This window comes from Dermacentor silvarum, chromosome 3 (genome assembly GCF_013339745.2).
Source record: "Dermacentor silvarum isolate Dsil-2018 chromosome 3, BIME_Dsil_1.4, whole genome shotgun sequence".
NCBI lineage: Eukaryota > Metazoa > Arthropoda > Arachnida > Ixodida > Ixodidae > Dermacentor > Dermacentor silvarum.
The window spans coordinates 75,557,826-75,571,659 of NC_051156.1; the positions used below are offsets into that span (position 1 = coordinate 75,557,826).

Below are 13,834 nucleotides of genomic sequence, written 5' to 3' on the forward strand. Positions count from 1 at the left end.
GCATAAACACCTTAGACCGAACAGAATATTCCCCTCGGAGACATGTCTTTGCGCACACAATAAGTGAGTGAATAAAGTTCAGGACAAATTGGTAAATGAATGAAAAAATCTATATATATATATATATATATATATATATATATATATATATATATATTGCAACAAGAGTATTTTGCAGGTAGACTTGATAAAGCGGTTTAACAAGCCGGATCGTTGAAAACCGACCTAGCGCGAACCACACGATCGTCAACGTCTTCTTCCACACACTGGCTGGCACAGAGCTGGTGCCTATGTGCTCCGGTACAATCACTCCCCACGCAGAAAGGAGCCAACCTGGCGACTTAGGGGATTGACAGCACAGGAGGTTCGTAGCACGGTTTCAGCCGAGTGACGTGAACTGTTTCACGCCCTCGGCAGCGGTGGTCGGAAGATGGCTCGAGCGGCTCAATGATGTAGTTGACCGGAGATGTTTGCTCGACTACTCGGTAGGGACCGTGGTAATTCGAGAGAAGCTTGGTCGAAAGGCCGGGAGTAGTGGACGGGACCCAGAGCCAAACTAGCATTCCCGGGGAATAGTGGGCGCTAGATGCGGATTCGTCATGGCGAGATTTTTGGCGACATTGGTCTTGCGCGGTAAACGAGCGAGCCAGTTGACGACACTCTTCAGCATAAGCAGCCGCTTCGGAAACGGGCGAGGCTTCAGAGGCATCGGGTCGGTAGGGGAAAATGGTGTCCATGGAACAGGATGGTTCACGTCCATATAGAAGAAAAAAAGGAGAGAAGCCGGTGGTAGCTTGTGGCGCAGAGTTATAGGCGTACGTGACGAAGGGGAGCACCCGGTCCCAATTGGAGTGATCATCGGACACGTACATCGCAAGCATATCTCCAAGGGTGCGGTTGAAACGCTCCGTCATGCCGTTTGTTTGCGGATGGTACGCAGAGGTGGTGCGGTGAACAATGCGGCATTCTTGGAGCAGTGCCTCGATAGCGTTTGAGAGAAAGACGCGGCCACGATCGCTTAATAATTCACGGGGCGCACCGTGTCGCAAAATGAGGCGGCGAAGAAGGAAGCGAGCGACGTCTATCGCGGTGGCAGCTGGCAGCGCAGATGTTTCAGCGTACCGTGTGAGATGGTCGACGGCGACAATGATCCACCGGTTGCCCGCAGGAGTGTTGGGGAGGGGACCGTAAAGATCAATGCCAACACGGTCAAATGATCTTGTAGGGCACGGTAAAGGTTGTAGAGGACCAGCGGTGCTATGAGGGGGAGTCTTGCGGCGTTGGCACGAAAGGCATGATCGCACGTACTGGCGAATGTATCGATACATGCCGCGCCAGTAATACCTCAGGCGTAGGCGGGAGTAGGTCTTGAATACGCCAGCGTGGCCGCATTGAGGATCATCGTGGAAGGCGGTGCATATGTCCGAGCGCAGATGACGGGGGATAACAAGCAGCCATCTGCGGCCATCGGTTAGGTAATTGCGGCGGTACAACAAGCCTTCACGAACGACAAAGTGATGCGCTTGACGACGAATGGTGCGTGAAACAGATTCAAGCGAACGGTGAGAGAGAACGTCAAGCAGAGAAGCGATCCAGGGATCCTTGCGTTGCTCGGCCGGCATGTCGGTGATGCTGAGGGACGACGAATCGCAGGTGGAAGTTTGTAAACAAAGTAAGTCAGACGGAAGCGGAGAACGGGATAGGGCATCGGCGTCTGAATGTTTGCGTCCCGAGCGATAAATAACACGTATGTCATACTCTTGAAGGCGTAAAGCCCAACGAGCGAGGCGGCCAGTGGGGTCTTTCATAGATGACAACCAGCATAAGGCATGGTGGTCAGTCACAACGTCAAATTGGCGTCCGTAAAGGTAAGTACGGAATTTGCTGATTGCCCAAATAATTGCCAAACATTCCTTTTCGGTTACAGAATAGTTCGACTCTGCCTTTGCTAGGGTACGGCTGGCATATGCAACGACATACTCGTCATAGCCGTCTTTGCGTTGGGCGAGGATGGCACCAAGACCGACACCGCTAGCATCCGTGTGAATTTCAGTAGGCGCATTGGGATCGAAGTGGCGCAGTACTGGAGGGGACGTAAGGAGCCGGCGGAGCGTCGTAAATGACTCGTCGCAATCGGGATTCCATGCCGAGAGGTCAGCGCTGCTGGCAAGTAGCTGAGTCAAGGGGGCGATAATAGAGGCGAAATTACGGATGAAACGCTGAAAATAAGAGCACAAGCCGATGAAGCTACGGAGTTCTTTAAGAGTGGCTGGCTTGGGAAACTCGGCAACGGCTCGCAGTTTGGCGGGGTCTGGTAGGATTCCCTCTTGTGAAACGACGTGGCCTAGAATCGTAAGCCGTCTGGCACCAAAATGGCATTTCTTCAAGTTTAATTGCAAACCAGCGGCCGTGAGACACTCAAGAACTTGCTCGAGGCGATCGAGATGAGATGCAAAATTGGGAGAAAAGACAACTATGTCGTCTAAGTAGCAAAGACAGGTACGCCACTTAAGTCCCCGGAGGATAGAATCCATCATCCTCTCGAAAGTCGCAGGCGCATTACACAGGCCGAAGGGCATCACATTAAATTCGTATAACCCGTCAGGGGTCACAAAAGCCGTTTTTGGACGGTCCGCTGCAGCCATCGGTACTTGCCAGTATCCAGAGCGAAGATCCAGGGAAGAAAAAAATTCGGCACCTTGTAGACAATCGAGAGCATCGTCTATTCGTGGTAGAGGATAAACATCCTTACGTGTTATCTTGTTTAGTCGGCGGTAATCCACGCAAAATCTGATTGAGCCGTCCTTTTTCCGCACCAGTACGACCGGAGAAGCCCAAGGACTGTGTGACTGCTGGATCACGCCGCGTTGCAGCATGTCATCGACTTGTTCACTGATGACGCTGCGTTCGGATTGTGACACTCGGTAGGGACGCTGACGCAGTGGAGCATGGTGACCGGTGTCAATATGGTGAACAACCGCTGACGTGCGCCCCAAACAAGGTTGGCCGAGGTCGAAAGAGGTCCGAAAACGGTCAAGGAGTTGAACGAGCTGATTGCGCTGAGCTTGCGGGAGCGCGTTATCGACGCTGCGCAACAAGACGTCGTGGTCTGGTGAGGCGGGAGCGGCGGCAGGAGTGACGGCATCGATAGGCAGTGGTGTCGTATCGCAATTGGGCGCATCAAACGAAAAGATGGCATCAAAAGTGTCGAGACGACCAACAGATTCGCCATGTAATAGAGTTGAAGGGTAGGGAAACGGATTACACGCATAAACTGCACTGGAATCATCATCAAGTGAGATGACTGCGAACGGTAGGACAACGTTCCGGCGACGCGCACATTCCTCAGACGGTACAAAAAGTGCAGTTGAATTGGGGACAGCGTCACAGGTGACGGACACTAAGGCGACAGAGAAGGCAGGGATGATGACGTCAGCAGCGACAACCACTTTAGCAGACGGGCGAGGGTCATCGTCGGTTGCGGTACAGAACGGAGACAAGGCGAGTTGTGCACGTGCGCAGTCGACCACTGCATGATGCGCGGAAAGGAAGTCCCAGCCCAGGATAACGGCGTGCGATGCATGAGAAAGGACGACAAATTCGACAATGTAGAGCGCATCTTGAATTAAAACACGAGCGGTGCAGGTGGCCGAAGGCTTGACGTGCTGCGAGCTCGCTGTGCGTAGCGAAATATCAAAAAGCGGAGTCGTCACTTTGTTCAGTTTGCGGCAGAGAATCTCACTAATCACACAAACAGCTGCTCCTGTGTCGACAAGAGCGTTCGTCGCGACACCGTCTATAAACACTACAATCTCGTTAGGCGGCGAAAGAAGAGGCCTTGCAAATTTCGACGATGGCGCAGTTCTTGCCTCAGGAACTGCGGCTGTTAGTTTTCCTCCTGGTCATGGTTGGAACGGCGAAGCATGGGGGAAAGGGAGCGGCGGCGGGGCGACGTGAATACGAGTCCGCGGCGTCAGATGTAAGACGGTGTGTAGCTTGCTGAGGGACATGGCCAAGGTTGGGAGCACCATCGCGAAAATAGAGTCCGCGGCGGCGACAGAGGCGCGCAACATGTCCCGGAATACCGCAAGCGTAGCACACTGACCGGTTGTCCGGAGTGCGCCAGGGGCTGATAGGTGGTCTCGGATGCGAGAACGGTGCATAAACCGGCCGTACAGGACTTGGCGGCGTGTAGAAATTGGTGGCTGGGCTGGATGGGACTGGCGTCGGTTGGGCATGAGACCAGCATAAGTGAGCGGTGCCGTAACCTGTAGCGGGGCCGTAGGCGTAACTTGTAGCGGTGCCGTAACTTGCGGCGGCGAAGCAGGGGACGGCAGGGCCTCAGCAACTTGCGAATCATGGGGGAAAGGAAGCGGCGGCGGGGAGAAGGAGATCGGCGTGAATTGAAGGCGGGGCGACGGGAATACGAGTCCGTTGCGTCAGGTGCAAGACGGTGTGTAGCTTGTTGAGGGACATGGCCAAGGTTGGGAGCGCCATCGCGAAAATAGAGTCCGCGGCGGCGACAGAAGCGCGCAACATGTCCCGGAATACCGCAAGCGTAGCACACTGGCCGGTTGTCCGGAGTGCGCCAGGGCTTTAGAGGTGGTCTCGGATGCGAGAACGGTACGTAAACCGGCCGTACCGGACTTGGCGGAGTGTAGAAGTTGGTGGCTGGGCGGGATGGGACTGGCGTCGGTTGGGCATGAGATCGTGTAAGGGCCTCAGCATAAGTTAGCGGCGCCGTTACTTGCGGCGGCGCCGTAACGTGCGGCGGAGAAGCGGGGGACGGGAGGGCCTCAGCAACTTGCGTCTGGATAACCCGACGAAGCGACTGGTCCAGTGGGGGGAGAGGCTCAGTGACCGATGCCACAAGAGAGAGCTGACGTGCAACTTCCTCACGTACGTATTGCTGAATTTGAGGCAGCAACGAGGTGTAATCAAAACCAGCGCTGCTGGGAGCCAAAGCTGAAAGGTCAGCCGTTTGCATTCCAGGGCGACGTGTGGAGATGCGCTGTTTACGCAGCTCGTCAAAACTTTGGCAAAGTTCAATGACTTCAGTAACGCTCTGTGGGTTTTTTGCCACGAGCATATGAAAAGCGTCATCGTCGATGCCTTTCATGATGTGTTTGATTCGGTCAGGTTCCGACATGGACGCATTCACTCGCCTACAGAGGCCGATGACATCCTCAATGTAGCTTGTGAAGGTCTCACCAATTTGTTGAGATCGTCCGCGGAGGCTGTGTTCAGCACAAAGCTTGCGCACCGCTGGCCGACCGAAAAACGAAACGAGGGTCTCTTTGAAAGCTGACCAGGTGGTAAAATCAGCCTCGTGGTTCTTGAACCACAGATGGGCCACGCCGGTAAGATAAAAGATGGCATGAGTCAACTTGTCGCGGTCATCCCACTTGTTGTGTGCACTAACACGTTCATACTCGGCCAGCCAGTCTTCCACGTCGTGATCGTCAGTGCCACTGAAGACTGGAGGATCACGCAGATGAAGCACCCCAGAGCACACGACAGGTGTGGGAGCGGGAGAAGCTCGCGAGGGTCCGGCGTCCTCGGTCATTGTGAAGGCAGATGGTAGCGTACGGCTGCGGAGTTCCAGGACGCTGAAGGGGACTACCCAGCACCTCCACCAAATGCAACAAGAGTATTTTGCAGGTAGACTTGATAAAGCGGTTTAACAAGCCGGATCGTTGAAAACCGACCTAGCGCGAACCACACGATCGTCAACGTCTTCTTCCACACACTGGCTGGCACAGAGCTGGTGCCGATGTGCTCCAGTACAATATATATATATATATATATATATAATTTCAAAGTGTCTGTTAGGCTCCGCCCCCTCCCCTCACTACTCGCCTCATTTGGAAATACTTCTTTGTAGTCCCACCACGTGAGCGCCAGCTGTGCAGATTTCGGTGGCTGTGAACGCCCGTGCCCACTTGCAATTCGCGCTTTCACTTCCTGACATATGCGTTTCTGAACGCCTAACCAAAATACTTATCTAGATCTTTCTACTTGAAGCCTTTTGAAAGCTGTGACCACGTGCGAATCCCCCTCACCGAGACATGCGGCACTCCAGCCGTACCAGAACTAAATATAGATTAAACTTTCACTCCACCTCACTCTCTGCACGTTTCGACGATACCCATACACTAGCACCTCTACTAGATTTGCTACTAGCTCCTACGGAAGTTTAGAAATTTCCTACTTTATCGCAGCATAGTCTGACAATATTAAGTTCGCGGAGCTTTATCGTTACGTCACAGACTTTGTGTGGCAATGCTTAATTTCAATGCGCTTAGGCATTTTCAAACAAAACACGTTTTATCTCTTCCTTCTATAATCAAAAGCATAAATTGGAAAAAAATGTACAGATTCCACCCAAGCCAAGGAACCGAGTAAACATTCAAAATTTATTAAGCATATTGCTTCTGAGTGACGACTTATTTTTAACAGCTTTCATTTTCATATGGTCTACATCACTCAAACGACGCACTTTCCAAACCATTTTGAGGGTTAAACCGAAGATAACCGAAAGTTTATTAACCTCCTAATTGCCCTATGTAATTAGATCTTTGTTCCCGCATCACATTAGCTCAGCGGAAACATTGACAAAATACTGTCACAGTGTGAGGCTGGTGAAACAGCATCGTATCCACTGCGTTATGCACCCAACTTTCACTTGTGCATTTAATTTTCTTTTGCACGAGCTCACTCGCCACGCTTTTCTTTTCTGGGTATTTGTTCCATCTTAGGAGCACCTCTTCTTCGTGTAATCCCAACTTCTTGGCCTCTCGACAATACCGAGACGCCGGCTTACGCTATCTATAGCTTCGTTTATTCCCTTGTTCCACTACTTACGTGGTTTCCTCTTTACAATGCAACAATTTTCTTGCCGTGTATGTTTTACCTCCTGTTGAATAACGTCTGCCACTTCCTTATATCGCCAGATTGTTGTAGCAAGCGCATCCAGTTCCTTCTGTATGTTTCTTGCGATCTCTCTTATTTGCTTTTCATTCATTTTTAAAAGTTCTCATGCTATACGCTCGTGTTCTGCGTATCTCTCCCAAAATTTCAGTTAAATGTTAATGATCTCTACCCAGGCTATCTTTTACATGTTCATGTATTATCTCTTAGTCTAGTCGTTCGAAGACTGCTTCTGAGATTAAGGCCTAATGAACACATGACTGTCTATTTCCGCATTACCTCGTTACCTGGCTGACACCTATTTTCCCTGGTAACTTCTATAGGGTCTGTTCATCGCACAGATCCAGCACTACAGAACCATTGTAATCAGTATATCTGTATAAATCCTCCATGTGCGCATTCATATCTCCCACTAATATCACCTGGCCCGACTTCTTGAATCCATAATTATCGCTTCTAATGATATCAATGACTTCTTTATTTTTATCGCTGCTATCACTATCTGTCCCATAACTAAGCTACTCCAAGCCATGTCTTTTTGCCTTGCCATCTGCCGCGAATCCATCAATGCTCTTTAGATATCTCTTTTACCCATAACCAATTAATACTGCGCCTAAATAGCATGCCTACGCATCTGCTTTTCCTTGACCCGGTCATTGTGTTGCATCCCTCCTATACAAAATTGTGAATAGCAGGCGGCTGATCCAAATCTCGTAGATGCGTTTCGGCCAAGGCGTACACCCTAATAGCTTTGTCATTCAGTTGCGTTTAAATTTCCAGCCATTTTTGCTTCTTTTGCCCACCTCGCATGTGTATGTAACAAATTTTACAGTCTCTATTCTTATCGGTTGCTCGTCTTTTCCCAACTCCTTCTAGTTTAATTCAGACGCAACTTGAGGTGGTAAATGATTTTTGTGCGCGGATCGCCGGCGTCTGTGTCACCTTCCACGCCGAAGGTGTTAGTGTCGTCCCTGTGTCTCGCGTACCAGAAATGGAACTTCCATTTACTATGGAGGAACTTGACGCATCTTCGGCTGCTTCTCGACGTTCATCTTCACCAGGGCCTGACGGCATAACCTATGCAGCTCTTGTCCATCTTGGACGGGAGGCCAGGCAAGAGCTGTTGAATTACTACAACCGCTCATGGCGTGATGGAATTGTTCCTCTGCAATGGAAAATAAGTCGGCTTGTACCGCTACTAAAAACAGGGAGGTCGCCTTTAGACCTGACATCATATCGCCCTATTGCCCTGGCAAGTTGCGTAGGAAAATTAATGGAAAAAATTATCCTTACACGCTTAGAATGGTACCTTGAACGCCACAGTATATACCCTGACTCAATGACAGGCTTTCGGCGAGGCAGGTCTTCAATAGACAATGTTATCGACCTGACAACATACATACAGCAACAAAAATGTCTCAAGCGCATATCAGTGGCGCTCTTTCTTGATATGAAAGGGGCGTACGATAATGTCACACATGAAGCGATCCTTGAATCACTGGAGGCTGTCGGAATCGGTGGCCGTATGTTTCAATGGATCAGAGACTATTTGACCAGAAGGTCCTTCTATGTGCAGACCGAAAATGGCCCCTCTGCCAACTATTAGACCTACTGCGGCGTCCCACAGGGCGGGGTATTGATCCCTATTCTGTTTAACCTAGCTATGATTGGCCTTGCTGAACTATTACCCAATACAATACACCTGTCGATCTACGCCGACGATATTTGTCTTTGGTTTTCTGCGGTGACTCGTCTTCAAGTGCGCGCAAGAATTCAGCGGGCAGCCACCCTATAACTTGTTCCTATCTCCGAAAACAAGGCCTTACTATGTCCATCGAAAAATGTGCGCTCATTGCCTTTACGCGCAAACCCATGTCACCGTACCCTGTTTCTCTCAATGGCCAGGCTATTACATACCAGAAGTCTCACCGCTTCTTAGGTGTGATTATTGACAGGAACCTTTCATGGAGCCCCCACTGCATCTACCTGAAGCGGAGACTAATTTCAATTATACATATAATGAAGTTCCTGGGTGGAAAAACTTGGGGAACGTCGGTACGGTCCATGCTGCAGCTGTACAGAACACTGTTTCTGGTCTTTTTACGATACAGCTTGCCGGTTTTGGCGAACACATGCAAAATAAATATTCGTACCCTCCAAAGTTTGCAAGGCCAGGCTCTGCGGACATGTCTTGGACTTCCACGATGCGCCTCGACTCATGCAACAATCGTGATTGCTAGAGACTACTTGATTCCAACATACATCACGGTTGACAACCTCAGAGCACACATTCGACACCTGTGTCGCGTACCCAGTCATCACATTGCTGTTTTGCTGGCACAAAGACCTCAGGCCACGTTTTCGAAACTTGTTGCGACACATCAAGGCTGCCTTCCATCGGGATTTACACCAGCAACAAGACCACTGTCACCCCCGTGGTGTCTACGGCAGCCACAAGTACACCTCACGATTCCGGGAATTACGAACAAGCTCAGTCATTCCACGGTAGCTCTACAACAGTTGACATTGTCATTGCTGAACGATGCATATGAGTTAAGAACGCAGGTTAACACCGATGGATCTGTCTCAGCCACCAGCTCCACAGGCGCTTTTATCATCCCGACCTTACAAGTCACAAGGAAGTTCAAAGTTTCCCACATAACGACTTCTACGGCAACAGAACTTGCCGCTCTACGTGCTGCAGTTAATTACATCGTAGAAACACCACCTCGAAAGTGGGTAATTTTTTGTGACTCCAAGGCAGACCTTCAGAGTCTGCAGTCAGCATTACTACGCAAGACACATGAACAACTGGTGTTTGAGACCAGAGAGGTTCTCCATCGAGCCCTCATGAACGGACATGACATCATCTTTCAATGGCTGCCGGGGCACTGTAGCATCGTCGGTAATGACCTTGCCGATGATGCCGCCCGGTCAGCCCATAAGGAAACCCTGACTGTTCCTATACCCTTATCGAGGACAGATGCATCGAGGGGTCTTCGTTTACTCGCTCAAACCGAGACAGAAACGTCATGGAGCAGCCCGATTTTTACGAACTGTCATCTCCAACGGCTGGATCCTACACTGAGGCTACAAATTCCATCGAACTTCCCCCGCCATGGTGCAACTTTACTTTGCCGCCTCTGGTTAGGAGTAGCTTTTACGAAAGCGTACTCATTCCTTCTGGGCATGTCCGACACACCAATCTGTGACTCGTGCAACTGTGAGGTGACGGTGGAACACGTGTTGTGTTTTGTCATCTTTATGAGACCGAACGTGACCTTCTCCGGAGTGTGTTAGACCGATTAGACAGCAGACCGTTTTCAGAGACAAAGATTCTTGGACCGTGGCCCTACGCGTCGCAGGCTTACAAAGCGACGCGGGCATTGTTACAGTTCATGAAGTCGACTGGCCTCAGTGACCGATTGTGAAGTGTTGGACAACCGCACGTGTTTATACTGCGAGTACTTTCTTCCCTCTCTCTCCTTTCTTTTCATCCCTTTAAACCCCTTCCCCCGTGTAGGGTAGCAAACCGGACGTGCTTCTGGTTAACCTCCCTGCCTTTCCTTCTTTTTTCCTCCTCCTCCTCCTCTTGCCCCTTGCTGGTGTGTAGCTACATTCAATACTTAATTTTCCTTCCTGGGGCCTGTCTAAAAAATCTTCTGCCCTTGCCGCGAATCCACGTCGAAACATTATAGCTCAGTATCGCTAAAATGTATCCCGTCACGCACAAAAGTGCCTTCGCGGCCTGCTCGGTGCACTTCTCGGTTGATGTAGATGACCATGAAATTTATTGCCTTAGCTAGCGTCCAAATTTGTAAAAATTGGACGCTAGCTAGCCAGGTCTCTGTGAGTACGTTAATACTCACAGAGACCTGCCTCTATCCTGACGTCACCAATGAAGAACTCTTCCCAGATAAGGACTACCGTAACATATATCGGTGTGGCCATGTTGAAAAAAGAGGAGGGGGTGTGTTATTGGCGGTGAAAAAGGTCTTATCATTTCCCCTTGGTACTAATCCTACTATAGAAATTACTCGGTCTGCTTGCGTTACGTCTTATGCTAAAATACCATTAGGACACTCATGTTATTGCCCACCGGAGGCGGATTCTTCTTTTTCTACAGAACTTCGTCATTACGTAGAGCGAGCTACGCAGCTATATTCAGCTTATGTAATATACCCTTTTGGCTATTTCAATTATCCGCTCATTGATTGGTGAGTGAGTGAAATAGCTTTATTTAGGTCCAGAGAAGACGCAGAGGATACCCCGTGTCACACGGCTAGTCCCACGTAGGGACCGCCAATCCGAGCTTGACGGCCCGATCGCAGGCACTCTGGACGGCCAGGGTTCGGTCGTTGAGTTCGGGGCTGCCCAAAAGCGCAGCCCACCTATCCTCGCTGAAGGCGGAGCCGATAGCTTCACACTCCCACAACACATGGTTAAATGTTGCCGTTAGTTCACAGGCAGGGCAGTCCGCACTGGGGTATGTAGGGTATATAGCGTGAAGAACGGCAAGGTTAGGATACGCACGAGTTTGTAAAGGTCGAAGGGTAACTGCCCGCGCCCTGCATCAGGTAGGGTGCGGGAGGGGGAATACTGGTGTTGGCAGATAGTAATGCTTGGTGATCTCATTATATGTCAGCAATGGTTCCCCGCGGGGTAGGGGGACTGCGGAGGCGGCGCGGTCAGTGAGCCTTCGCGCGGCCTCGTGCGTGCGCTCGTTAGGGTTAGAGGGAGAGCCCACAGTCGACCCAAAGTGAGCGGCAAACCAAATGAGAGAATGCGGAGAGATACTTTTCAAGCCTTGGAGAATGCGAAGGGCCTGAGTGGAGACCATCCCGGTTTGGTTGGCCTTAATGGCCGCCTTAGAAACGCTATTTATTGCCTCTCTGCGACCATCGAGCACAGCCAGTGCGATTGCAACCTGTTCGGCTACCAAGGGCTTCGAAGTGCGTACTGTAGCGCAGCAAGTGATCCTGGAATTAGAGTCGACGATGGAGACGGCGAATGCCTCTTGTTGGACATATGGCGTGGCATCCACGAAGCTTGCCTCAATGTGGTTGTTACGGACATGTTCGAGTAGAGCTCTACCCCTGGCCCGACGTCTGTCGACGTTGTGTGCCGGGTGAATATTGCGAGGATTGGTCTCTCATATCTATAACATGTCGCACCTCATCAGATTTTCTCGATTTAACTCTTCATTACAACTTCTTAACCAATGCACTTGTGGTAGTAACATTTTGGACATGGTTCTAACGACTGCACCAGAGATGACTGGTCCCATGTCCCATTTCTTACATAGAAGGATTTAGCGACCACAAACTCCTTAACTTCCAAATTAATCTCCCTTTAACTTTTGCAGGTTCAGCGACTAAAAGTATTCGGGATTATAACCGTGTTAATTACGATCGATTCAACATCGAACTAGAAGTTTTTATAACGAGCTTTTTCTGCCGTCGTTTGCCTCACGCAGCACGAATGAGAACTGGAGTTTTTTAACAAAAAATACTACAGTTAGTTGACAAGTAGGTGCCGCTAATCGCTATATCGAACGATAAAACTAACCCTTGGTTTACTAAACAACTTCGAACATTACGAAATAAAAAGAAACGTTTGTACAATACTGCGAAACGTAATAATTCTGCATCCTACTGGCATAAATACAAGGAGTGCTTACAAGCTTACTGTAAAGCATTAGGAGCAGCCAAAAAGAAATATTATTCGCAGGGCTTCCCCTCACTTATGGGAAATAATAAAAAAATAAAGGCAAATAATTCCTCCCCGCAGTAAGTCTACTAATCACATACACGATGCAAAAGAAACTCCGCTTTCTGATGAAGATTCTGCAGTAGCTTTCAATGCATATTTTGCGCCTGTTTTTACACAGGAAGGCTGTTCCAATGTGCCATTTCTTCCAGATAAACCCTTCCCTTTCATGGCTGCAATCATCATCACTGCCGAAGGTATCGCAAACCTCATCACGAATCATAAAATTTCTACTTCATCTGGCATTGATAACATCAAGTCTAAAATAGGGAAGATTGCTACCGATATTTCCAGTCGCTTTATGTTTGTTCTATTTAACCAGTCTTTATCATCAGGTCAGCTGCCTAAGGATTGAAAAATTGGTAAGGTAGTTGCTATATTTAAATCTGGTGACAGGCACTCACCCCGTAATTATCGACCAATTTCAGTAACATGCATATGCTGCAAGTTACTTGAACATATTATTGTTTCTCATATCTACCGTCATCCTGAATCAAAACTCTTCATTTTCTTTAATCAGCATGGCTTCAGTAGAGGCTGCTGATGTGACACTCAGATATTCGAATTAACGACTGACCTTCAACATGAACACTAACGATCAAACCAACTGCCTCTTCCTCGATTTCACTATGCGTTCGATACTGTACCTCATTGCCGTCAGATTTCCAAGTTGTCTGCCCTTTGTATAGATTCATTAACACTCTCTTGGCTTCGTAACTTCTTGTCTTCGTGTCAGAAATTTAGAGCGGTCAACAACATTTCGTCTAACCTTTGCGACGTCACGTCCGGTGTCCCCCAAGGCAGTGTGCTAGGTCCATTACGTTTTTTCGATATACATCAACGACTTTCCCGCTCACTTTTCATCCTCAGTTAGGTTGTTCGCTGACGACTGCGTCATCTACCGCAATATGGAATGTTCAGGTGATCATTCTAAACTCCAAAATGACCTTGACCTCGTTCTGCAATATATAGCACACAGCAAGAAAGAGGGGAAGGGACAAAATAGAGAACGAGGGTAGAAAGTGATTACATCAGGTGCCCAGATTCATAGGCACGCGCGGTGCATGACGATATAACAGTCTCCTCTTCTCTTAAGGTGACAACCTGTCAGGGGGACGCCTCGAACGGGTCGACC

The 13,834-nt window shown here is 49.3% G+C and overlaps 1 protein-coding gene across 2 annotated transcripts in view; it reads right to left on the minus strand.

The window, feature by feature from the left end:
* LOC125943829 (evasin P672-like) overlaps window positions 1-13,834 on the minus strand; it is a 305,979-nt gene that overhangs the window by 148,145 nt on the left and 144,000 nt on the right. The window lies entirely within an intron of this gene.